Source organism: Hyaena hyaena, unplaced genomic scaffold (genome assembly GCF_003009895.1).
Source record: "Hyaena hyaena isolate Hyena2069 unplaced genomic scaffold, ASM300989v1 scaffold_320, whole genome shotgun sequence".
In the NCBI taxonomy this organism is placed as follows: domain Eukaryota; kingdom Metazoa; phylum Chordata; class Mammalia; order Carnivora; family Hyaenidae; genus Hyaena; species Hyaena hyaena.
The window spans coordinates 1,334,637-1,361,149 of NW_024080952.1; the positions used below are offsets into that span (position 1 = coordinate 1,334,637).

General features: G+C 42.2%; 1 protein-coding gene across 2 annotated transcripts in view; it reads right to left on the reverse strand.

The window, feature by feature from the left end:
- The window catches only part of TAFA4 (TAFA chemokine like family member 4), a 190,212-nt gene that overhangs the window by 160,093 nt on the left and 3,606 nt on the right, over positions 1 to 26,513 (reverse strand). The window contains exon 1 of one of the 2 annotated variants that reach the window (XM_039248851.1): positions 15,581 to 15,618. The exons of the other annotated variant lie outside the window; for it this stretch is intronic. The gene's annotated coding sequence lies outside the window, so the exon portion shown is untranslated. Of the gene's footprint in view, positions 1 to 15,580; positions 15,619 to 26,513 lie in introns of those variants that run through there. 2 annotated transcript variants of the gene reach the window in all.

Sequence of the window (26,513 nt, forward strand, 5' to 3'; positions counted from 1 at the left end):
TATGTCTACACATAACTTGAAAGAGCATTCTGGATTTATGAAATATAAATCCTTCTACCACACTGTGAACCCATTAAGGGTGGGGTGCTAACCTTCTGCCTGTATCATTTCACTTCACTGCATATAACAATGACGTAGAAAATAAAGACTTCAACACAAAATGACTTGCTCTTTCATAAAATTAAGTCCTCTGGTACATAGGCAAGGCAGATACTTTATCACCATACAATCACCAAGGCCTCCTGCTGCTTTGATCTTTCTGTTTTGCCTTCTTCCCACCTTTCTTTCTTCCTCAAGGTCACCTCACACACCAAGATGGCTGCTCGGGCACCAACTATCACATCACATTCCAGGACTGAAGAGATCCGCAAATGGCTCCACTCTAGATTTTAGGAAGATTCCCACAGAAATACCACCTGTCATTTCTACATGTGTCTCACATGCCCACCCTAGTGCCAGAGAGGCTGTGAAACAGTGTGTACAGCATGTGGCCAGCTAGAAATCAGAATGCCATTAGGAAAGAAGGGGGGGAAATGGATATTATGTAGGCAACTAGCATCTCTCCCACAACCCTGTATTGTATGTATACACACTATACAGATGGACCATAGATGGTTAAATAAAAGAAAGAAATCCAGATTCTCCAATGGGGTGCCTTTTGTCACCTCAGGGAACCTCCCAGGAGATTCCATTCCAACATCCTCGAGGTCAACACTCACCCATAGATGTGAATATTCTCAGACTGGACCTTCCTTCTTGGATTGGTCAGTAGCACATACTTCCTCATCATGTTACCACAATAACAAATTTCAGAGGTAAATAGCACCTCAGCTGCACCTATTATGACACCAACGTGTTCTACAGTTTGAATTTTCAGGTCTTGTCTTCTGTGAAATTTAATTATAAAACCATGTGTGCTTCCATCTCATCCAAACCCAAGAGCAAGATCATAGCCTTCCTCCCCTGTGTGTCAACATGGCAGGACTTAAAGCTGAAAGGGATGATGGCATTGAGGAGGATCAGATGGAAAGGTAGAAGCCCCAGCTCTGAATTCCACAGCTCTGCATTTTCACACCAGTGCCCGGCCGTATGGAAGATCACTACAGCTTGGCAGAGACAATGTGGCTTTTGGCAGGACTTCAGGAATAATGACAGTGTGCATTTATACACTAAGCTGCAGTTTTCAAAGCATTTCCACATAGTCAGCAACTGGAAACACCCACCAATGCTTTATAGAAGGCCAGAGTGCTGTTGCTCTGAGTAGGTAAGGGAGTTATGGACTGGAGGTAACATTCGCAATTTAAAGAATAAGAAGGAACCAGCGAAAAAAGAAAAGGAAACAAACAGGATGCAAGTTCCAAGGAAAAGAACGTCAAGTACAAAGCCACTGAGGAAGAAATGAGTTTAGGCATTCTAGGAAATGAGAGCTGGCCAAAGTGAGTGTAGGGGAATAAGCAAATGACATCAGAAAATCAAGATGCTGGCTACTGATATCTTTTGGCCCTAGTTCTACACAAATGCTACTTTTCCTACAACCAAATCTATTTTCTTTCCTTTTTTAAAAAATATTTATTTATTTTTGAGAGAGAGAGAGAGCAAGAATACGCAAGCAGGGGAGGGACAGAGAGAAGGGGAGAGAAAGAATCCCAAGCAGGCTCTGCGCTATCAGCACAGAGCCTAATGTGGGACTCACACTCAAAAAACATGAGATCATGACCTGAGCCGAAATTAGGAGTCAGACACTTAACTGAGCCACCCAAGGGCCCCATTTCTTTTTTTTTTTTTATGTAGACTCCATGGCCAACGTGGGGCTCAAATTCACAACCCCAAGATCAAGAGTTGCATACTCTACCAACTGAGCCAGCCAGGCTCCCCAGTCGAATGCATTTTCAACATGGTAATCTTATCTATCTTCTGTCTCCTCCTCCACTCAATCTCCTCTATCTTTCAAGACAAAAAAGAGAAGGTATTTTTAACAGCAACATATACTATTAATTTTTAAATATATACAAAATTTCAGAATTATAAATCTCCATTTGCTTTAAAAGCAAATTTTCCACGAACTTCCCTTGACTCGTGCTTTCCAATTTTATCTCAGCGTATTTTTTAAAGACAGACATACAAATACACAGGGTCCTATTTCTTATCTATCCAGAGTAAACCTACAAAACATCCCTTTGCAAGAAGAGAATTCCAAACCCCTGCCATAGTATTTACACCTAGTAGGCCCTCAATTTCACTGGCTCCTGTGGCTTATCACTTAGAAGGTCCCGCATTTCAAAGAGTTAGGAGAAAAATTTTTTTAGTTATCTTGGCATCCAACAACCAGCATTTTCAAGGGCAAGAAAACTGCAGCGCCCAAGGAGCTGTCTGAGGTGCTTAAGGTTAATGGCTGTATTTACATAGCCATCAATTCACTTTACAAAGAACGGCCCGGTAGAATGATACAGCTCCCATCAGGAAGCCCGGCCAGGGCAGAGCAGACAGGAGTCGCTGAGGGAGGGAAGGAAAATGCCTGATAAATCTTAACGACTCCGTCCTGTTTTCATTAGATTATTTATCTCCCTATTTTCAGCCAAAGAGTCTCGGTCCTCTTATTGAACAAAACAGACTACACTTCCATCTCTTGATGAGTCACTTACTAAAACACTTTGGCAGTAAAATAGTAAAATAGTAGCCGTGCTTTCTTCTGTCGGAGGTATACCTTCCAACACACTGTCCACAAAGGTAGCCACTATACATGAGCGGCTATTTAAATAAAGCTAAATTAACTGAAAACAAATAAAATTTCAAACTCCGTTCCTTCGCTGCAACAGCCACAATTCAAGCGCTCAGCAGTCACATGTGGCTCAGCGGCTGCTTGAGTGGACCACACAGATTTTAGGATGTTCTCTTTCATGGCAGAAAGTTCTACTGGAACGTTTGTTCACTGTAATGTAAAAGGCTTGGCCTGTAGGGAACAACGAAAGAAAATGTAGTACATTCCTAATGAAAGTTAGGCAGTTAAAGAAATGGACAAGAGCTATGTATGTATCAAGATGGATAACTCTCTAAGACAATGGTAAGGGAACAATGTAGACAACTGAAACAGATGTTCAGTAAATCACTATTTAAGTGAAAAAACTCACACAATACTACATATTTAGTAAGCATATGTGATTTAAATAATATAAATAGAAAAGTTTAATATAGTTTGAAGCTTCCACATTATACTTTTTAAATAAACGTAAATGCTCCCTACTTCTGTTGATCAACGAGCACTGACAGATGAAGGGTTAGAGAGAGTCTACCAGCAGACCAGAGGACCGTTCTCCCTCCTTGTGTTGGGATTTGAGACAAAATGTATTTTAAATATATGCAGAATGATGTTAGCCAAACTCTTAACAATTTGTGGGGAGGGAGCTTTAGAAACAGGTTCGAGGAGTTGTTAAAGGTGATCTTTACTTTTTATCTTACTGTCATTGTACTTTTATTTTTTTACAACTTGCATGTTACCAGTGGGGCTTTCACAAGGTCACTGGTTGCTGTATTATCACTGGTGGCATCGCCGTCCATATGATACAAAAATAGCAGCTGTAATAACACTGACCAACGAATTCCCAGCCAACAGAGAACTCCATCCATACTCTCTAGATTCTACAGTAAATAAAATGCCATACTTTTTAAAATTAGGTATTTGTTCTAAAAAATAAAAAGATTAGGGCAGGTTTGTTGTTTGGATGTATCTGCTGTTTTTGTCTTCCATATAAACTAATTTCAGTTGTGCCCTAGTCTGCCATTCAACCTGGAAGTCTCATCTTCAAACTGTCTGCAGTTAAGAACTAGAGGTGGACAGAGGGCAAAATGGGAGGCAGCCAGGGAGGAGAGCTATCACATCTTGACAGTAGGACAAAGATGACCAAAGTGAAAACGTGCCGAAGGGACAACAGTGACAGATGAGTCCCAAGGAAATGTTAGTACAAACCTAGTCATACGCAACACGCCACAGCCTTCGAGAGAACACCAAAGTTCTGCAAAACAGCCATGTAATTAAAAACACAGCTCAGGAGACAGAGGAGGTGAAGGGACTCTGACCCAGCCCATCCTCTCTTCTTGGTGGCTGCCAGCTCCAACCTTCCTGCCAACACCCACGTGTTTCCATATGTCAGACTATCTCTAAAATAATCTCCCAAAACCCCAATTTAAACAAAATGAATAAGGATTTAAACAATCAAATTCTTGGAGAGCCTGGGTGGCTCAGTCGGTTAAGCGTCCAACTTTGACTCAGGTCATGATCTCATGGTTCATGGGTTTGAGCCCTGCATCAGGCTCTGTGCTGACAGCTAGCTTAGAACCTGGAGCCTGTTTCAGATCCTGTGTCTCCCTTTCTCTCTGACCCTCCCTGCTCACGCGGTCTCTCTCTCTCTAAGAAATAAATAAAACAAAAAAAAAATTCTTTAACATTTGATTGTCATTCAGAAGAGACTCTGGTTTGCAAACTTCTAGTTCTTGTTAATAGTGCAAAACAAAGTAAAATCCACTCAAAGCTTTTCATTTAAGCAAATACAGACAGTAATTTATTCCTCCAAGCAGTAAGAGCACGCACCAAGCCAAGCATCTGTGCAAAAACTTTCCGTACCCCCTCAAGTCCTATAACTCTATCTACAACTCCATCTTCTGGTCCTAACTAAGTCTTCAATTATTCCCAGAACGGATGAAATCTTAAATCCACATCAGCTTTTAACATCTGCTGAGTCTTAACTATACAGGAACCAAAACAAAATTCCTGTATGTCACCTGCCGATAGGCTTGCAATTTAAATCAGACTCAAAGTATATGAAAACAGAAGCCACATTTTTTCCCTGATCAATATAGACATCAGCCAGATGACAGAAGTAGGTGATAATGCTCATTACATGCTACGTACAGCAAAACAGCCTCAATCTCCATTCAAACAACTAAACAATTCTTATTCTAAAAAGCCTCCACGATAGAAAATACACCTTACAGTTTAAAAGAAACTTATCGATATTATCAAACTCAGTTTATCATACAGAACACTGACCCAAAATACAATATCTAATTTGTATTTTGGGCTCAGTAATCTACATGGATCTTCAGAATTATACTAGTTAGACAAACTTAACCAGTGAATCACAAAACGAGAAACTCACAACCTAATCAAAAATACCTTGTTCTATGGAAATCTCCTTATTACAATTTTTAACTCTGAAAGATGAACTGTAAAATGATGCATAAAGCATACACTTGGCAGCATCAACAGTCTGTGGGACTTGTCAGAAATGCAAATTCTCAGGCACCATCCTAGACTTACAGAGCCAGTAGCTCTGAAGGTGAGCTCTGGGAATCTGTGTTTTAACAAAATCTTCCTAATGCACCAGTCTAAATGACAATATGAAATTTCAGGAGAAGAGGGAGCCAGCCCCTGCACAATGTTGGTGGGAGTGCAAACAGGAACAGCTTCTATGGAAAACACTATAGAGGTTCCTCAAAAAATTAAAAGTAGAGGGGTGCCTGGGTGGCTTAGTCGGTTAAGCGTCCGACTTTCGCTTAGGTCATGATCTCACGGTTCGTGGGTTTGAGCCCCGCATCGGGCTCTGTGCTGACTGCCAGCTCAGAGCCTGGAGCCTATTTCAGAGTCTGTGCCTCCCTCTCTCTCTGACCCTCCCCTGCTCACGCTCTCTCTCTCTCCTAGAAATAAATAAAAATATTTTTAAAAAAATTAAAAGTAGAAATACCATAAAATCCAGTAATTCCACAACTGGGAATTTCCCAAAGAAAACAAAAATACTAATTCAAAAATATATATGCACCCCTATGTTTAATGTTTATTGAAGCATTATTTACAATAGCAAAGATATGGAAGCAACCCAAGCGTCCATCCACAGATGGGCGAATAAAGAATGAATAAAGATGTTTCTCACACACACACACACACACACACAAACACACACACTGAAATATTACTCAGCCATAAAAATAATAATGATATCTTGCCATTTGTGACCACATGGATGGACCCAGAGGGTATTATGCTAAATGAAGGAAGTCAGACAGAGAAAGACAAATGCTATTTGATTTCACTTATATGTGGAATCTAAAAAACAATACAAACAAACAAACATAAAGCAGAAACAGATCCCTAAATACAGAGAACAAACTGATGACTGCCAGAGGGAAGGTGGTTGGGGGACTGAGCAAAATGGATGAAAGGGAATGGAATATAGAGGCTTCCAGTTTTGTAAGGAGTAAGTCAGGGGGTAAAAGATACAGCATAGGGAACGCAGTGAACGCTACTGTAATAGTGTTTTATAGTAACAAAGGGTAGGTACACTTGTGATGAGCATAGGATAACATGTAGAATTATTAAATCACTATGTCATACACCTAAAACCAATGTAACATTGTGTGTCTACTATACTTCAATAAAAAGAATTACAATAAGACTAGAATTGGGATACTGGCATACCAAACAAGGCTGATAACATGAAATAGATTTTTTAAATCCAGTATGTTCAGAAGACAAAAAAATTTTTTTGCAATCAGCATAAAGCCTATATTCATCTCTCCTCATTACTTCTAAGTAAATGAGGACTTTGAAACTTGTATATGGATGTACTCAACGGCTTGTAAGTTCATGTCTATTTATGCTATGGTTCAGAAATATTTGCACATCAAACCACAAACTGAGTTTACACTTGGGATCATGAGTCTTTTGTAAATGTGAAGAGAGTAAATTTGGAATCAAAATGTCTTGAAGAAACAGAGTTTTCTAGGAATTCTGCTAGTCCTTTTTCTCAGGGTGACCTTAACTTTCAGACTCAAGGAGTATTTTCCTTCTCTGATTAATACTTCCACGGGATGATTAGTGTACTTTGTTCGAGTATATATCCAGACAAGTTGACTTTTCCCTAGCTATCAGGAATGCTAGAGCTTGCCTCTCCCTCCCAATGCGAGGCCAGTATCAACAGCCACACTCACTGGTCCTCTGCTCCCCCTACTCACCACAAAGGATGTGGGGCGGATGTGTTCCAAACACTGCCATTTTCCTTTTAAATAACACAGAAACCCTGCACATAAACAACACACATCTGACTTAGGATTCCCAGGAGGACACCCCTAGATACAGGCTTATTTCTAGGCCTTTAGAATCAAATTAGAATACGCCATCAGACACCTATTTGTGCAAACGTTAATTTCAAGTGTATTTAAATGCCTTGGCGGCTTGCTTTTGCTCATCAAAGCAAGCAGAGCTGCTTGGACTGTGTAATCACAATAATGAATAAACATGGGGTGCTGATAAAGGACTCAGAAACCACAATACTGATCAATTGTTAATTCTATAAAGTGATGAAACGTGCCTTCTTTTGCAAGAACTCCATTCAGCTGTGTTTTTGGTGGGGGAGACGCCAATGTCTTCTGCCTACTGTCTCTGTATAATAAAAACGCAATCATCACTGAGATCCTACCCAAGGCTTATCTTGATCTCCATTATTGCCTTGTACTGTCTACACCCACTGCTACCACCTCCAACGAAAAGCAAAAATTGGCCTGGCATTTTAAAAACCATGAGCTGCACGGTTATTAATCACCAGAGGGGTTGAGGCAGCACTAATATGAACAGCCAAAATAACCACAGCAGATATTTATCGGCCTGTTATTATTTTGCTCAAACACCAATTTCACAATGAGTGTGACCTACGGGAACACCACAGCTCAATGAAATTCCTTCGGGCGGTAGCATTAGGACTTCAGAGTTTCTCTTGCAATAAACACATTTGTTATTTACCCCCCCAGACCCCCACCACACCCAGGCCACGTACAGGAGGCGTTTAGTTCATCTTTCTTGAACTGAAAGGAGGAATAATCTAGGAAGAGCTCTGCCTCTCCCACACTGCCTGGGTTCAAGCCGTGGCTCTGCCACAAGCCACCTGTGGCACACATTCGTCCAATGTGTTTCACTTTCCTAGTGCACAGAAGGGAGATGATGACTTTCTACCACATAGCACTTGGGAGAGGATTAAATGAGATAATGCATAAAAATGTTTCGTGCAGTTAAATGATACTGTCTCTATGGAAAACAGTATTGACGGTTTCTCGAACTAAAGCACAGAATTACCATATGATCCAGCAATTCCATATCTGTGTATACACCCAAAAGAAATGAAAGCAGAGACTCAGAAAAATATCTGTACAGCCAAGTGCATGGGGGTGTTAGTCACAGAGGCCAAAAGGTAGCAGCAACCCACACATCCATCAATGGATGAATGGATAAACAAAATGTGATGCTTTCCAGCCTTAAAAAGGAATGAAATTCCAACACACATTACAGCACAGATGAACCCTGAAAACACTATGTGAAGTGAAATAAGTCAGGCACAAAAGGACAAATATTGTATGATTCTCCTTCAGTGAGGTACTTGGGGCAGTGAAATTCCTAGAGACAGAAAGTAGACTGCACCCGCTAGGGACTGAGACGAGAGAGTTGGGGGGCTGCTATTTAAGTAAGGGGCACAGAGTTTCAGCTTTAAGGGACAGAAAGAGTTCTGGGGATGGACAGCGGGTACAACCGTACAACAATGTGTGTGTTTAATACCACTGGACTACACACTTAAAAATGGTTAAGTGGTGGGACACCTGGCTGACTGAGGCACTAGAACACGTGACTCTTGATCTCAGGGTCATGAGTTCAAGCTCCATGTCAGGCGTAGAGATTACTTAAAAAAAAAAATCTTAATAAAAAGAAAAAAAATGGTAGGTGAACTGATGTTAATTTGTATTTTAGCACAATTTTTTTCATGTTTATTTTAGAGAGAGGGAGACAGAATCTGATGCAGTCTACAGGCTCTGAGCTGTCAGCGCGGAGCCCAATGCAGGGCTCGAACTCACGAACCACAAGATCATAACCTGAGCCAGTCAGACGCTTACTCGACTGAGCCACCCAGGCGCCGCAATCTTAGCACAATTTGTTTAAAACAGTGCAGTACCAGCAACATCCTTATTCAACAAATGGTAGCTATTGTAGCTACTATAATTTTGTGCAAGGTCCACAAAGCAAATATTTGACAAACATTCCCTAATGGAGAAGTGGCAAATACCAGCAGAAAACTTTAGTGAAAGAGCCATTTGCTACCTAACGTCCAATTCCATTCAAATGTCTCCTTGCCCACTCCCACCCATTTCTACACTGGCTGGTCCTACGCGGCTTTATTGGAGAGGTTTAAATGTTAACCAGTTCATTTCCCAAATCCCCTCGGCTGAGGCAAGTGGAAATTCAGCACACAAGGAGAATAAGGCTGGTACCAGGGGACAGACTCACAGCCATCCCCCAGCTCGCTTAATGGAGCTCCGTGCTCCCGAGCACATCCAAGGGTCTGCAAAGAGCAGGACAGAGGGTGAAAATGTGAGTTTTATCCTTGGACGACTGGGCTCATGGTAACCAATTTTATGGCTCTTTAGATTTGTGTCCATGGATGTGTGTGTGTGTGTGTGTGTGTGTGTGTGTGTGTGTGTAGAAGGAATTAATCCAAAAATATAGAGGAAGAAAGCTGTGTGTCTCTGATGTGAAGCCGGGTTGCATAATCAGTTCTGAAAGCAGAGAAAAGGTAACAGATGTTTACATTACAATCTGGCTGCTTCTACAAGAGCTGCCAAATGATTTAAATAGTCACGGAGACTACAGGCCCCAGAGAATTGTTGCCCTACTGATACATGCAGAGAATTCACCCCAATAATATATTTTGGGGCTGCCTTAATTAAACGCTCTGCTGTAAGAAAGAAAAATTTCTGGCGTGCAAACTACTTAAAATCTTAAACTGGACACCAAGAAAAACAAATTTGAACGGAAGGACTTTTTCCAACAGTGACATGAAACTTGCGATCTTTGGCAAAGATGAATGCATTATAAAGAAACTCAAAATTGCTTTATGACTTTGGGTGTTTGATGACCAGCAGGAAGATGAATTTTTACACAGAAAAACATGCAGCCATGAAAAAGAATGTCCTCTAGCTCTCTTTACTGCATTGTTATTCTCCCCGGAACAGCTCCAGAGTACATCTGAGTCTCTGATGAATGCAGAGACACAGCCACCACTGTCCAGAAAGTCTTCCTCCTCAAAGGGATTCCAGCTGCCCGCATGGATGTCAGTCTCTTTCCCCAACCATGGTTTGACCAAAGGCCTGCCAGTGGCACTTTGCCAAGTAAAGATTACATGCTATATGACCCCATTTATCTAAAATGATTTGGTCTAAATGTCTATATGCAGATAAAGGCAGAAGGAGAGAAGTGGAAATATAGTTATTGAAATACAGAAAGATATTATCTCGATGGCAGAACTGGGTTCATTTCTCACTTTCCTTTTTATACTCTTTTCCAGTGTTTGAATTTTCTGCCCAACACGTATTATCCTTATAAATTAAAGAAATCAAAAAGGAAAGACATCATCAAAAAGAGAAGGCAAGAATCCTAGCTTCTGCATTAGAGACCTCAGATCTCAGTTCTCTGCCAGAAATAGGGACTAGGGACATTGGATAAGCCCTTTCACTAGTCTGGGCCCCGAAAGTTACCCTGAATGAGAGTTTCTCCACCTCAGCACTAATGACACTTTGGGCCAGAGAGTTCTTAGCTGTGGGGGCTGCCCCAATCATTAGAGGAAGTTTAGCAGTACCCCCGGCCTCTAGCTGCTACAGTCCTACCTAATTTGGTTGTAACAACCAAATGTCTCCTGACATTGGCAAATGTCCCCAACGGCGCAAAATTGCCCCCAGTTGAGAACCACTGCCCTAGAGGGTCTTCTAGTTTCTTCTTTCCTGGAAACATTCTTTGACTATTTCAGACTCTGTGCTGAACATCTCAGTTTTAGGACCAGGGGTGCACAGGGAAGAGCCCATGGTATACCAAAGTCTCATCGATGTTTTCATGATTCATTAAGCAAAAGAAATAAAACTGAATTTTCAGAGAATACTTTGAGACATGTGGCATAAATATGAAACAGAATTCAAGCAGGTGCAATCATCATTTAAAAAACTAATAATAACTCTGGCTTTGGACAGTTCCACCTTTAGTTAAGACAAGTAAAATGCTACAGAAATGTTCAATTGCTTCCTAGTTAGAAATGAACTTACAGCACTAAAAGAAAAAAATCAACAGATTATTATTTTTTTTTTGCAATGCCGTATTTTTATTTAAAAAAAAAAAAAGCCTAAGGGCGCCTGGGTGGATCACTCATTTGGTTAGGCATTCAACTCTTGATCTCAGCTCAGGTCATGATCTCACGGTTTCAACGGTGAGAACCCATGATCTCATGGGTTCAACCCTTGCATCCAGTTCTGCACTGTCAGTGCAGAGCCTGCTTGGGTTTCTGTCTCTCCCTCTCTCTCCCCCTCCCCTGCCTGCTCTCTCTCAAAATAAATAAATAAACTTCAAAAAATAAAAAATAAAAATAAATATTTTTAAAAGCCTAGTGTTTTCTTTCTATAAGAAATACTAGAGTGTCTTTCTAAAGGAGTTATTTTACTCTTCTGCACTAACAATACTACAATCTTATGAAAAGAGACAGATTAGCCACATCATTACTATCTATCTTTCTAAATACAGCATCTTATTTTTATTTGCCATTTCATTAACATTTTATTAACAAGAACTCCCTAATATCTGACACCACCATACTTTTGAGTTAAAATTATTTATGCTCATGCTAATGACTTGCTACTGTAAGATTCTGACATCTTTTGAATTAAAAAGAGTGACACACAAAGATTCAACACGGTTTTAGATTCATGACTCTTTGAAAAAACAGTAGTTCGTCCCTATAGAGAAAGCCATTTATTAACCAGGACGTTTCATTACCATCAACATTCTACAGCTGACACACATTAAGTGTTCAACAAATGCAGGACACCATTATCATTACTCACAACCATGCCAGAAAACAGATTTTTATTCCAAAAACCGGTTTGGTCTTACAGCAAATAAAAAGCACAAAGTATGAAAGAGGAGACCATCACACAATAAATTAATATTCTGAGTCCTCAAGCCTTATATCATGCCTCATCGTCATTTTAACACCTGTGTCTTTTTGTGTGTTCAAATAGGTCCAAATTGAGTCACTCTACCCCATCATCTCCCACTGTCGCCTCCCCTTATGTGTCTCTTTTGTAACTGCAGGCACCATGGCAGCTACCAGAAAGTGGCCCAAGCTTGCAGCTGTCAAATTCTTGAGCTGGGTTCAACCAGCATAATATTTGATAGTGAAAGAAGTGGACATGATTCTGCTCTGCAGACACAGCTGAAAGGAGCGGTCCTTCTACCTTCCCAACACCACCCTGCAGGCCTTTATTGGAAAAGTCAGGAAAGGGCGTTGGGCCAGAAGTTAGGACCCCAATCCTTTTTATACCGTAGTAGACTGAAGTCATAACACCTTCTATCCTTGGTCTGTTAGAATACTGAACTCTTGAGGTATTCTCCCAATTTAAAATTCTGTGAGCTTTTGAGTCTTTCTTTAAACCAGATTGTGCAATTAAATTTATGTTTAGAAGTAAAAAAAAAAAAAAAAAGCACAAGAGCCCTTTTAACTGACTTTATGGAAGAAAATGGATTTAATTTGAATAGTAACTGTAAAGCAGGAAGACTTACTTTTTTCCCCAACAGGTACCAGATAGATGGAAAGCCAAAGTTAATTTTGTCTTTTGAAAGGTGGGGTGCCAGAGAAGACAGACTGAGTCGGCTATTATTACAAAGTGTAATTCAAGCCTATGTCTGTAAGCAAGGACTGCTAGGAAGGAAGTGAGCTTTTTCTAATAATGTTTTCAAAACAAGTATTTATGAGGTGATTAATGTGGCCAAGATCACTTCACAATCCCTTTTCGGACATGCTTTTCCTATTGTCTGTTCCTCACCCTCAATCCTCTATCTCCCTAACAAATTAGGATAAAGTACACTGTATGATCTCCCAGGGAGCCATGAATGGCTTCAGGACTTGAAGCCATTTTGCTAATCTTAGCAGATGTATTTACCCAACACCTGATGCAATGCACACAGGTACACAAATAAGTCCATCATCTAGATGTTGGATAGATGTTCCATCTATCTTGAGGGAAAAAAAAAAAAATCTGAGAAGGCAAGGCCAGTTACCATGAGGTCTCTCCATATCTAAAGAAATTAGAGCCAAAATGTAGGGTAAAACACTCCCAAAGAGGAAAAAGGCATTAGGGGGAAAACATGCTTCTCTGCAAATTCTAAAGGGATCTATAAACAGCAGTCTGAGAATTTTATTAAGCTAAGCTTCTTAGTATAGAAATCCCCAAAACTCTCCAACTGGGCAGCTAATTGAGAGTTAGGAAGAACCAAAATCACTTCCCTCTTTCTGTTATTCATCACAGGCAATGTAGAAACCCTTGCTCAACAGGATAATGTGACTCTTGTCAATGCATGTTCATATCAGATAGGGGATTGGCTAGTGATGATGTCATCCCCACAGGTTAATCCCCAGCGAATGCAGTTTTAATATCATATGCATCAACACATAATTTACATAACAAAGTATTAAGTGTAACCATAAATGAGCTTGCAGATAAAAGCAGCTATTAGAGAAAGGCTATGTGCCACTGAAAAGGAGGTGGGGGGGGGACAAAGAGTTTTTTTTAGACTAAATGGAACTAGGTCATCAAACAATACACATCTCTAAAAAAAGCAAAAAATGAATATTGAAATTCAAGTGACCTAGAACATTCTAGCACTAGAAATACGAAAATGTTGCTTCCAATGAAAAATATTCAGTAATTAAGTAGAGATAGTTGCAAGTTGTGTTTGTGTGGGGGTGGAGAGAAGTTTAAAGAAATTAAAGTCATTCAAAAAGAAGTGAGCTAGCAGCTATTGGTTTTCTGGAAATAGCAACTTTCTTATCTCTAACAGGGAAAATTGGCCAAGTCAAATCGTGACTGAAAACCATATAAAGTGTCAAAGGGTAGTTCAGATGTCACAGAGGGAAGAGAGAAAAGTCACGCAAAGCAGAACAATGAGGCAGAACTGAGGGAGGAAACCTTGAAATACAGCTTTACGAGACTACTGATCAAGTAATGTCCACATATATGAAGAAAGCTTTTTGTGCAAATGAGCAATGTCTGCTCACGCGGTCAGTTTGGGAGGACATAAGTCATCATTAGTCAAGATGATTCTGAAGAGTGTCTCTTGCTGCCTTATTAAGATGTGTACTTCCAATCCAAGGAAGTGTTAGGCTTGAGCACTGATTTATGACTACAAACTTAGCAGAGATGCCTCTCACTGTAAAGCCCACAGCAAGCTGTTGAAGAATTTTTTAAGTCATACATCTGTTCAAGGATGACCAAGTGGAGAACACTGATTATATTGTGACTGGGCGAGCGTGGGTGTCTGGGCGTGCAGGTTTAATTTTCAGGTTGGTGTGGACAATCCCTATACCAAGGATATTAGAGAAAGAAGCCGATCAAGGCTTTGAACACGCCCATCCCCACACACCGGGATCGCCTGTCACATCACATCAACCTCGCTCCTGTTGGAGGGACGGCCGTAGAAAAGTTAAAGGGTTGAAAACAGTACAGGGATGCAGATGCTTCACCAAGGGGGTTCTTTAAATCCTGGTTGGAGTTGGGGGGGGGGGCGGTTAGTCTGGGCACTTGAGTAGATCTCGGTGCATCCATGAATCTGTACATGTACGTCTTGCTGCGAGTTGCCTCAGGACTTGGCTTGGCGTCCATGGAACCCCCGGACGGTAAGCAATACTGAGTCAGGAGGAAAACGCACCAGTGGCACCGTGTCTGGCCTCAGCTGCCTCCCTAGGTGTGGGATCCCCGGCTTCCCACTTCCCATCCTTCCCGAGGCATAAGCTTAGGGTTAAAGATGCTTTCCCTTCCATGAGCGGATTGACAGGGCAAATGATGCAAGAAATGGTTTGAAAAAGCGGGGAAGCAATGCAAACACTCCGGCCTGCTGGCAAATCCGAGGTGCTTAAGGCGGGAAGGGACGGAATTTCCAGACCCGCACTAGTGCGTCACATGGGCGGGAAGCTTAGCGATTCAGCTGGAAGACGCGTCCCGGGGGCACGCGGCGTCCTTCTAGCAAAAGCCTCGCAACCAGGGTTTCAGGTGTAGGCTAAGCTGCTCTCTCCCGTTGGCGCCTATAAAGATCCGGCTCAGACCCATGGGATGAAGCCCCACGGCCGGCTTGTCCAAAACCATTGCTCACCACGAGTTCGCCCTCGCACTCCTCATACCAATCCATCAAGTGGCCTTGCCCGCACCCAAGGAGCTCCCCGGGAATCTGTGAGTGACAGACACGAACCCTGAAGTTGCAAGAAGCAGCTGCCCAGCCCCAGCCATGCATCCTCACTTAGGAGCGCCGCGTCCAACTTCAAGGTGCACGGCAACTACAGCACACGAGAGAACCCCCGCACTCCAGCGCATCGGAATGGGGCGGGGGAGGTGCCGCCGAGTCAAGTCGGTATCAGCCCGAGAGGCGGCTGCTGCCCAGGAGACAGAGACTGAGCACTGGATCCAGCGTGTCCGCAACCCCATCTTCCCGCCCTCTCCTCCCAGCCCTTCTTACTTGACTAGAGCCGCAGCCAAGTCCGAATCTCCCCGCACAGGATCCCCGCGGGCGCCCAGCGAGCGGCCCAGCGCCTCTGCAGGGTCGCTGTGAAAGTTCCCACGTCTCTCCGGAGGCAAGTCCGAAACTGCCGCAGAAAAGCAGCGCCTGTGGAAGGCGGACGCGACTCCACTCCCGGGGTCTGGCGGCAGCCGCACGCCGGGCCCGTGCGCCCCGTCCCGGCGGCGCGCAGCGAGCGGAGCTGAGCCGAGTCTGCAGGCGCGCGGGCCGGGAGGGGCTGGTCCGCCGCGGGCCGCGCTGATTGGCCGGGCCCGCCGCTGCCCCGGCCCCCGCCCGGCCCGGTGGTCCACGTGGGCCGGCCCTCTTCCCGCCCCGCGGCCCCTTCCCGCCCCGGCCCCGCAGCGCCCCCACCCCCAACTCGCCTCCGCAGGCTCCCAGCGCCTCTCCCGAGCGCCGCGCTGTGGCCACCCCTCCGCAGGTGCTGGGGAAAAGTATTCGTTCTGAATACCCGAGAGCCGCGTGAGCCCTGCATGAGGCACAGGAGCTTAGGGTTCGGCTCCCAATGAAACACAGTCCCCACGCATGGGGTCTGCATCCGAAGACCCAAAGCAGTTTGCAGACAGACTCCTTAGCAGCCCAGAGCGTAGCACAAGCATCACTAATCCGGATACTTATGTAACTTGCTTGCGTGGGAGAGGAGGAAAATCCGCGCACATGTCAGTAACGGAATACTTTGGGGTTTTATTTTTTTAATTATAAAAGTACAGCTAAGACTTCTTTGGCTCGCACTCCATGCTAAACCCTCTTCCCGTCTCCCTCCCCCAAATGAAGTAACACTAATAAGCCTTGACATTTAAATAGTATTCATTTTACAGAGAATACCTCATTTGATCTCCATTTTATAGGTAAGAAAACTGAGGCACCGAGAGGTTAAATAACTTGCTCAAGATTACAGCTAATCAGTGGTAACTGTGTACTTTGAACCCAGGAAGTCTGGTTGGAGAGTCCACGTTCTTTAATATTCAAAGTATAATCCAGAAGGGGCATCCCCGGAGACTTGTTAGAAATGCGGACTTCGAGACCCCACCCTGGAATCAGAGACTGCATTTAAACAAAATCCCCAGGTGGTTAGTGTACGCAAAAGTTTGAGAAGCATTGCTCTCTACCTGTTCTCGGTCATTGGTTTGCCTTATAATCTTCTGACCTTTTTACTCTGCATTGATACAAAATAGTGCGTCATCCTGCCCCACCCCCATCCTGCACTTCAAAGTGTATTTGCCCTTCTCTGAGCCCACTGTTTGAGCTAATGTATGGAAGCCTCTCTGCCTCTCTTCCCCATACCTTTGTTCTTTGCACACATGTACCCCATCCCATATTATTTTGTGTATCATTTAACACTTTCATTACTTTGCTCTGTTATTATCAAAATTGGGGCTCTGAACCAAAAAAAAAAAAAAAATCATGTTACCAAATAGTCACCGGTCTTAGAGGGAATTCAGGCATCAGAGACAGGGGCTTGATCTTTGAAATGTGCCTTTGAGCTAAGCTTCTGGAGAGAATGACGGCAGGTACAAGGAACACCAGTAAGTACATGCCAGGAGATGCCATACCTCTCTCCTGAGACCATTCATTCATTCACTCAAAGCAATTGAGGGTCAACTGTGTATCAGGCTCTGTAAATAGGTGCTGATATCTGCAGAAATAAACAAAACAGTAAAAACTCCTCCTATGGAGTTTACTTTTCAGCAAAGGAAAGTAGGCAACAACATGATAAATAAAATACAGATGAGTAGAAGGCATGTTACAGAGAGAAATTAAGTATAGAATGGGAGATGAGCACTAGTGGTGGGGGTGTTAAATGCAGGGGTCAGGCTAGTTGTCACCTGAACTTTGGAACAAAGACTTGTTAAGGGCTGAGGGAGCAAGTCACTTAGAAGATCTCCACATTCATTCAGTCACCAAGTATTTATTGATTCAGCAGTTTATGTCACTCAGGGTTCTGCCATGCGTCTGAGTGTTCACTTAAGCTCTGCTGTTTTTCAGATCTCCAAGTTTCCCTAGACTGAAGTTTTTTACCTGTCCTTCTGGGGGGTGGATGGGGGATGTGAGCGATTGTGTGGCTCTACCTAATATGGTATTCTCCCATCTTGGACGTTCAATATTGTTAAGGGTTTAACTGTGTCCCTCAAATTCATATGTTAATATCCTAACCCCGAGTATGTGAATGTGACCTTATTTGGAGACAGAGTCTTTACAGAGGTCTTTAGGGTGGACTCCAAACCAACGTGACCAGCATCCTTATAAAAAGGAAAACTCTCAAGACAGAGACACAAGGAGAATGTCATGTGAAGATGAAGTGGAGATCAGGGTGATGCATCTACAAGGTTAGGGGAAAAGGCATAGAACAGACTCTCCTCTCTCTCTCTTCCTTCCTCTGAAGGAACCAACCTTACCAACTTCTGATTTCAGACATCTAGCCTCCAGGACTGAGTGATGATAAATTTCTGTTGTTTTGGCTCCTACTTTGTGGTGCTTTGCTAGACAGCCCTAGCGAAGGAATAAAAGTATGATTCTTAGGCAAGATGGTACAGGTAAGTCCCATCTTCAATTTTCCAATATCCTTTGGCAAGAACCCAAAATGGTCTGATGAACTGAGATTTACTAACCAAATCAGCACAAGAAAAGGCAAATTATGTTTAAAAACAAAAAGCCAGTTACAGAGAGGGAGGGAGGCAAAGCATAAGAGACCCTTAAATACTGAGAACAGACTGAGGGTTGATAGGGGATGGGGGCAAGGGGAAAGTGGGTGACGGGCATGGAGGAGGGCTCTTGTTGGGATGAGCACTGGGTGTTGTATGGAAACCAATTTGACAATAAATTATATTAAATAAATAAATAAATAAATAAGCAAGCAAGCCAGGGGTGCCTGGGTGGTTCAGTTGGTTGAGGGTCCAACTCTTGCCTTCAGATCAGGTCGAACCCAGTGTTGGACATTCAGTGTGGAGCCTGCCTAATATTCTCCCTCCCTCTGTCCGTTCCTCTCTCTCTCTCTGTCTCTCCTGCTCTCCTCCGCTTTCTAAAATAAAAAAATACATATAAAAAACAAAAACATAAGAACAAAATGCCAAATGAGCCCCAATTATTCAATTATTTTTACATCGTCTACTTATTGAATGCCTGCTGTGCTCCAGGCTCTGCGATACGATGACATGGCAGATGGAGTCCTTGCTTTCGTGTGACCTGTGTGTCTTGTTACAGGAAGAGTTGGACAGTGAGCAAATCAACAAATATATGAACAAGGTAATTTCAGAACCAGGTAAAGGCTTAAAAGAAAAGAAGATCGAGGATTAAAAAAATGGAGGATGGGTTTAATTTAGAATGGCTGTCCAGAGAAGGTCCCCATGAGGTGGTGACCCATGAGCTAAGACCTCAGTGACAGAAAGCTGTCCAAGCAAAGAGCCAGCAGAAACTGCTCTGGGCAGATTACAGTCCCTCTTGTAAAAGAACTATCCCTGCCATTCATTCCATACCACTCTTTACCACCATTGTGCATCCTTTGAGGTAATGCAAAATCAATTAATGCCTGTTTCATAAAAATGGAGTCAAGTTATTTATCTTCTTAGGTAAGAACCTGTGAAGGCTGTACCCATGGTGTGTACACATGTGCACCCTCACAAAACACCCTTTGACGTGATTCTGTATTTGTAGATGGTGATACCACATGACTTAAGACGTTGTGTTTATTTTTTCTTACCTGTAGCATCTGCTGAACGTGCCCTGGTACTTAATCAATGCCCTGATGACTGTGCCTGAGAGGGAATATTCCAACTCTCTTAGACCCATTTACAAATCCTCATATTATAAGTGAAGCTTCAGTTTTAAAATTTTGCAACGTTCATGTCCTTTGAATGTCATCTTTACTTGGGAGACTAGTAAGAACACTAACGTTAAACTGGCAGACTCCGCATAGATCATTATCCTCACAACCCTATGAGGTAGGTTCTCTTATTTATAACTTTCATTTCACAGATGGGAAAACTGGGGTTCACAAAAGGCTAAATAATATGCCCATAGTTGAGACCATTATTTGACGGCAGACTTAGACCTTGAGCCAGTCTCTTCCGCTGTAAGGCTTATGCCAGGGTGGGCCAGCAGAAAGCAAAAACATGTGTGTTCTCCTTTGCATTTGTCTCTGAAATTTTCAAAGCACTGTTTTCTAAGTTTTTTTTTTTTTTTTATTTACCCCGGCCCTCTAGCTTTCAAGTTCACTCTTCTAGGCAGATATTTGCTTTGCTTTCCTTCACTTCAAACTGGGAACTGGAAGAACTTTGATAAATGAAATGATTGATAGATATTTTGTTTTCAGCCTGTTTTTCAGCATCCTCTGAGGAGATGGGAGTCAAGCTTCTTGGGCTCAGCCTGCCTTGTCTGACGTCCGTGCCTCATATGTTGACACTTTCCAGCACAAGGGGGGATCCCCTCTCACTCAAATACTAAAGACCAGACACCCCCTGCCAAGCCAGATGCCCTACACAAAACACCCAGAGTTCCACAATGCCAGCTCTGGCCCTCTTTACACAGATACTAATAGGCCCTCTGACCTGAGAGTAAACACCTAAAAATCGCTTCAGATGATCTTTGTGAATCACTTTCTATTCTAGTAGCTTCCCTACCGTCCTGACCAGGGGAAAAGCCCGGGAAACTTGCAATGGCGACAAGATGTGAGGTATCTTTCGTTGGATCCTGGATTTCCCCCACCTCGCTTCGGAAGTGGGCAACCGTTTTACTTGTTACATGACTTCCTGCCTGGGATGGCTTGGTCAGGCTTCCTTTAAACTTCTGGAACCCAGACAAGGTGTCTGGCCATTCGCTTTGGAAAGCTTACGTGGGTTTCGCTCTCCTTTCCTTCACTGACCACAAATGCTTTAAATATTTATGCCCTGGAAAGAAGAGCATTTCAGGGCAAATTAGCATAAGAAGGATTTATGAAACCACAGGGGGACAGCATTTTTAGAGCTCAAAGAAGAGCTGGTGCATGGAGCAATATGAGCCAGCATCAAGCAGGACCCGCCTCAGATAGAATCATCAAAGAAATAATACTCCTTTGGTACTCTCTTCTTCCCATCCCTTCCGCCCACCATCTCCCAATGTGGTCATATTGTCCCCAGCTACATAGAAGACCACTGCTGTCATTCATTAATTTATGTTTTCATTGATTCTTTCATGAAGTCATTTAAAATTTTTGTTGGTCAAATTTGTACACCCATGTTCATAGCAGTATTATACACATAGATGAAAGATAGACACAACTCAAGTGTCCTTGAATAGATAAACCAAATGTGCTCTGCACATATAATATCCTATTATTTGGACTTTAATAGGAAAGATAATCTGATACATGCGAGGAGAAGGATGAACATCGAAGACATTATGCTAAGTAGACTAAGCCAGTCAAAAAAGACATCTACTGGGGCACCTGGGTGGCTCAGTCAGTGAAGAGTCTGACTTCGGCTCAGGTCATGATCTCATGGTTTGTGAGTTTGAGCCCCACATCAGGCTCTGTGCTGACAGTTGGAGCTTGGAGCCTGCTTCACATTTGTATCTCCCTCTCTCTCTGTCCCTCGCCCACTCACACATTCTCTTTCCCAGAAGTAAATAAACATTAAAAAAAGACATCTACTGTATAATTCCTCTTATATGGGGTATCTACAGTAGTCAAATTTGTACAGAGAGTGTAGAATGGTAGTTGCAAAGAATGGAGAGAGGGGACAATGGGCAGTTTAGTGGATTTTTTAAAATCCTTTTAATGTTTTATTAATTTTTGAGACAGACAGAGACAGAGAATGAGTGGTGGAGGGGCAGAGAGAGAGGGAGACATAGAATCCAAAGCAGCCTCCAGGCTCTGAACTGTCAGCACAGTGATGCAGGGCTAGAACCCATGAACTGTGTAGACCATGACCTGACTCGAAGTCGCAAGCTTAACTAACTGAGCCACCCAGGCACCCCACCTGTAATTCAATTTGTATTAGAGCTTACTAGACCTACACTAAACATATTTTCATATACACAAAATTTTTTTTTTAATTTTGTGTATGCTAGACATGGTAGCAAGCACTTGAGATTTTGTTGTAAAAGACATTCATAATCCCTGAGAAATGAACAAAAGCATAGCATGATGACCCAGACGGAATCCTCATTCAGTTTATACTTTTTTCTTCCAACAAATATTGAGTCCCTAATATATGCCCGCCTCTTTGCTACTTATCAAGATACACTCATGAATAAGGTAGACACAGATCGAATCCTCATATGGCTGCCAGTCCTAACCTCTAAAATTTAGTGGTTCTCACCTTCCAGACTCCAACACACGACCTTCTAAAGTCTACTAACATTGTCCAAAAATAAAGCTTCTGGGTCTCTCCCATCTTTGCAACGTATGCGTGTAGTAACACGAGAAATAGTATATCAACTTAGTTGTTTTTTTTTTTCCAAAAATGTGGTTTGCATCTTACAAGTTTTCTTACAAAATTATTTTGGCTGATACACAGAAGAATTATTTTAGTCATTTTAATTTATTGTAATGGATATTGGGGGAAAGAAGTTAAGTGAAAACACCAAACCTGTGGCTTCATGGGTATTGTTATTTAGAATGAGGGTGATTAAAAGGTGACACCAATTAAAGAGAAATGCTATGATAACAGTAATAACAATTTGAGCATATGGTAAAATTCAGAAGGTGAGGCCCAACTGAAGCAGGAAGGATGATGAAATTTTTTAAAATAGGAGAGAGTCTGTTGACAGAAATGCAGAAATGCTTGGCCAGTGATAGGCTGATAAGAATACTATTCTGAGGAAAAACAGCATTCATAGTCACATTTGTAACCCACCATTGGTCTAGCCTGGCCTTTCTAACTGTATTGTTAGGGACCATCACCCCACATCACACTGAATGATGACATGTACTAAGAAGCTCTTCCGTCCCTATTCACCAACTCAGCTTGCTCTGAAAAGACTCAGCCTAGATAAGGATGATGGTAAATAGGGGAAGGTCACCAAGTATCTTTGGAACTTGGGTTCTGAGGATGCTGAGCTTGCATCATGCAAGTTGATACTATGGCAAACTTATGGTGGAAATAGTAACAACATTTCTGGCCCTTATCTGTGCTATTTACTTATAGTGGGAAGTTTTGGAGAAAGCAGAAAAATTAGTATGGGGGTTTATTCCAACTCTCTTTCCATCTGTTCTATTTTAATACAGGCAACAAAAACCACCTGCCATTCGACTTTTATTTTTGGACTTGAGTATTTTGCTGCTACCTTGAAACAACATTATTTAGTCAAAGGTCATAAATGTTGAAGTAGGATTTAAGAGGCTTCACTTGGACATCTGACATTTGGAATACCCTTGATCAGGGACTTACACACCAGGGAAGCCAAATCTATCAGTGGACCTCAAATCCCATGGATTTCAAACAAGTTGCAGTACTAGACATTTGCCTCACTGCCAAATACCCCCTTCTGAGAAAGCATTCTAGACAGAATCCTTAACTGCAAGTGACATAAACTCAACACAAATAGGAAAAAAGAGGCTACTATTTGCATAACTGAGATGCTCTAGAAATGTAACTAGATACTGGTTTTCAAGGGAGGGCATGAATGTGTAAGTATTTCTTCCCTATCTCTTGACCGTGTTATTTTGTTTGGATTGGACTCATTCCCTCTTACTAAGAGCAGATTTCTTCCAAGAGGCAGGCAAGATAACCTTCAAAAGCTCCAAGCCATCTCCTTGCAGTCATATGACCCTTGATGCAAAAAGAATTCTCCTCTGGCTTCAAATTAAAGAAAGGTAGGCCAGCTTGTTTTACAAGCACATTCTCATGCCCACGCGGGGTGTAAGAGGTGAAGGACAGCCACACTATAATCACACAGTTATATTTCTCCAAAAGAAGGAGTGTTGGACAGTAACTAATGTCCATTCCAGGAGTCTGCCACACACAATGCCCTGACCGACCAACCCATATGACAACAGCTAATTAGATTGGTTTAGCCTCCTGAGCCTAAAACTGTTCATCCATCCAATATTTCTGACTTGTGTGGTCTGGCTGGAAAAGTGACACGAACCAATCACACTTTTCCCCCCTGGAATCTGAAAATGGAAGCCTGAGAAACTGAGCCATTCATTTGGGGCAGCTGAACTAACTTACGTGACAAATAATTATGGGTAATGTGCAGCTGAAGTTATAAAGAGGCCAACCTACAGAACTGGAGATCAGAGAAGAAAGAAACAATGACTCTGAGACCATATCACCTCTGAAAGAGAGAGTCGGGGACTTGCTGACTCAGTTTACTGGGAGTCGTCATTAGACAGCCTTCATTCTCTCCACTTTACAGGTGAAAGTGAGGTTCAGAGAACCTATCTGATCTTTCATAATGTGATTTTTTTAAGCTAGAAAGTCTCTAAGTCAAGAATAGGCTTTCCCCGCACTGCAAGATGCCTCAGAACCTTGAGAGGCATCGAAAGAGCTGGGCTGGGGGCATAGATTTGGAAATCATCTATCTACTTAGACTCCTGGAGGCATCCCTAAAGCCGTGAAAGGGCATGAGGGTGCTGAGGGAAGGATCACAGGTAGGGAATAGCTGTGATAGCCCTCGTCTATTAGCGCTCACTCTCAGCAAGGCTCAACACGTTATGTACTCTCCCAGGAAAAGGGAGGTTGGGGTAGAATTTGTGGAGGTAACAGTGCTCATGTTTCTAGGGGATGCAAGATGAAACAAACTTCAAATTGTTTGTTTTGTAGGACCTGGAACTTTTTCTCCCATGCTTGTGCTGCATATATTCACATTTTATCCAGCCTGAAAACTTCAAGAGAATCTCCCTTTTACACATGAATTTCTAAGTAAATCTTGCAAATTAACATAGGCATATAGAGCCAGGCTGAAGAGAATGAGACAGAGAATAGCAAAAAGTAGGTGTCAGGTTGAATACCACGACCCCCTAGGCGACACTTCCACCCAGTCATGATAAACAAGGTTCCACACTGAGTTGATTTTGCCCCTGGTGAATTCAGAACATTCTAACATTTTAATAAGATTTTTAAGAGCAACAAATAAAAAGTAAAGTATGATTCATCATGTCAGCACTGTATTCTGTATTATTAGCACACACTGACATAAATTTTAAGGAGTAAATACATGTGCTGAGATGATTTTTAAAATATTCCCTTGTACTTCCTTTTAGTCCATGACCCTACTTTCCACCCTCACCCGCAATAAATTCGAGCATAAACTTTGTATGCTTACAACCCTAGGGGAAAATGTACCAAAGCAAAACTCAGAGAACAAAGACACAAAGCCATGGCTTATGAGTTTCAAAATAGGCCGCTGAAACCCATGCTGGAGATAATAGTTTTGAAAGGGTTTCTAAGCCCCAGAAGCCAAGTTTTTGAATATCAAAAAGCCACAGTGTATCTTGAACAATAGACTGGGAAAAATAGCCTCCCCTCTAGCTTCCAGACAAGGCAAGATTCCATAGGCTGGATGGAAAAGATCCTATGAAAAGAAGAAAGTAAGATGACAGTGTTACCTACAGAGACCACCATGGAAGGCTCTCCTGGGTTGTGTGAGACCAACAACAGAAGTCTGACCTAGGATTGGCATGCACAGGTTTTCTCAACCTGAGTGCTATTGGCATTTTGGCCAGATAATCATTGGGGGTGGGGGGCACCCTGGGCACTGCAGGGCGTTTAACAGGATCCCCGGCCTCTACCTACTAAATGTCAATAGTACCTCTAAGTCATGACAGCCAAAAATAACTTCAGATATTGCCAAATATTCACTGGGATGGAGGGTAAAGAAGGAAAGGTAGAGAGAAAATGCCTAGGTTGAGAATCAATAAAATGGGAAGACGGAAAGAGGGAAAGAGAGAGAAAGAGAGATTACATAACTATATGTTTCTAATAAAAAGTTGTAAGTTCTTTATATAGCAAACTTTAAGAATACACAAAGTCACCTCCCCCCAAAAATCATCTCTTTCCGTCTACTCAGAAATAATCATTGTTAATGTTTTATCTACACACAGTTTTTCCTATATATTTACTTTATTTTCACAAAGCCAAAAATTGGGGCCATATAACCATCGGTTATAGTGCTTTGTAACCTGTCATTTTTTTCCTTCACAACATGTCATGGATTTTCATAAAGGTACAGTATAGCCATAACATAATTTAATTAGCCAGTCCCCTATTGCTGGACATTATTTCGACACTCCCAATATTTTGCCATTACCAGTAATGCTCTAATGAACATTATATATTCCTTTGATTGTTTTCTTAGGATGAATTCCTAAGGAATGTTCTTAGAGAAAACTGATATTTGGGGATTGTATCTATAACATTTACTATTTCACTGGTTTAAAATATACCTTCTATTTCTCTAGTGTTTCTTACTATCCCACAGAGCTTTCCACTTCGTCAAGTATGCAGGGCAGCTACAAATCGTCCCTTTTTACTGAGAAGAAAACAAGTGATCCCAGAAGTCAAATGACTTGCCTATAACAACACAATTATGTCACAACAGAGGACTGAAACTCATCTTACCTGAGTCACCTGGGCTTTTGGCTAAGTGCTCACATTGGTGCCATAGATGCTGTCAAAATTGAAATAATTCAGAGAAGATGAGTATGTCCCATGCTCATGGATGAAGTGCAAATTTGTGGCCACTAAGATGTTAGGATAATTCTTGGTTGAGTTCTGTCTCTAAGTGCTATTTGTGTACCTCCCAGAGATCCCCAGAGGCCAAGTCCATGAGACCTTGGATGAGTGACTCTACCACTTCCCATGCAAAATTCCACAACCAATCTCCTCTCCAAATGCTGACTTACAGGGATAATATTTTAAAATGCTAATTCCAACATCTGCTTCCATCTTATCCCTGA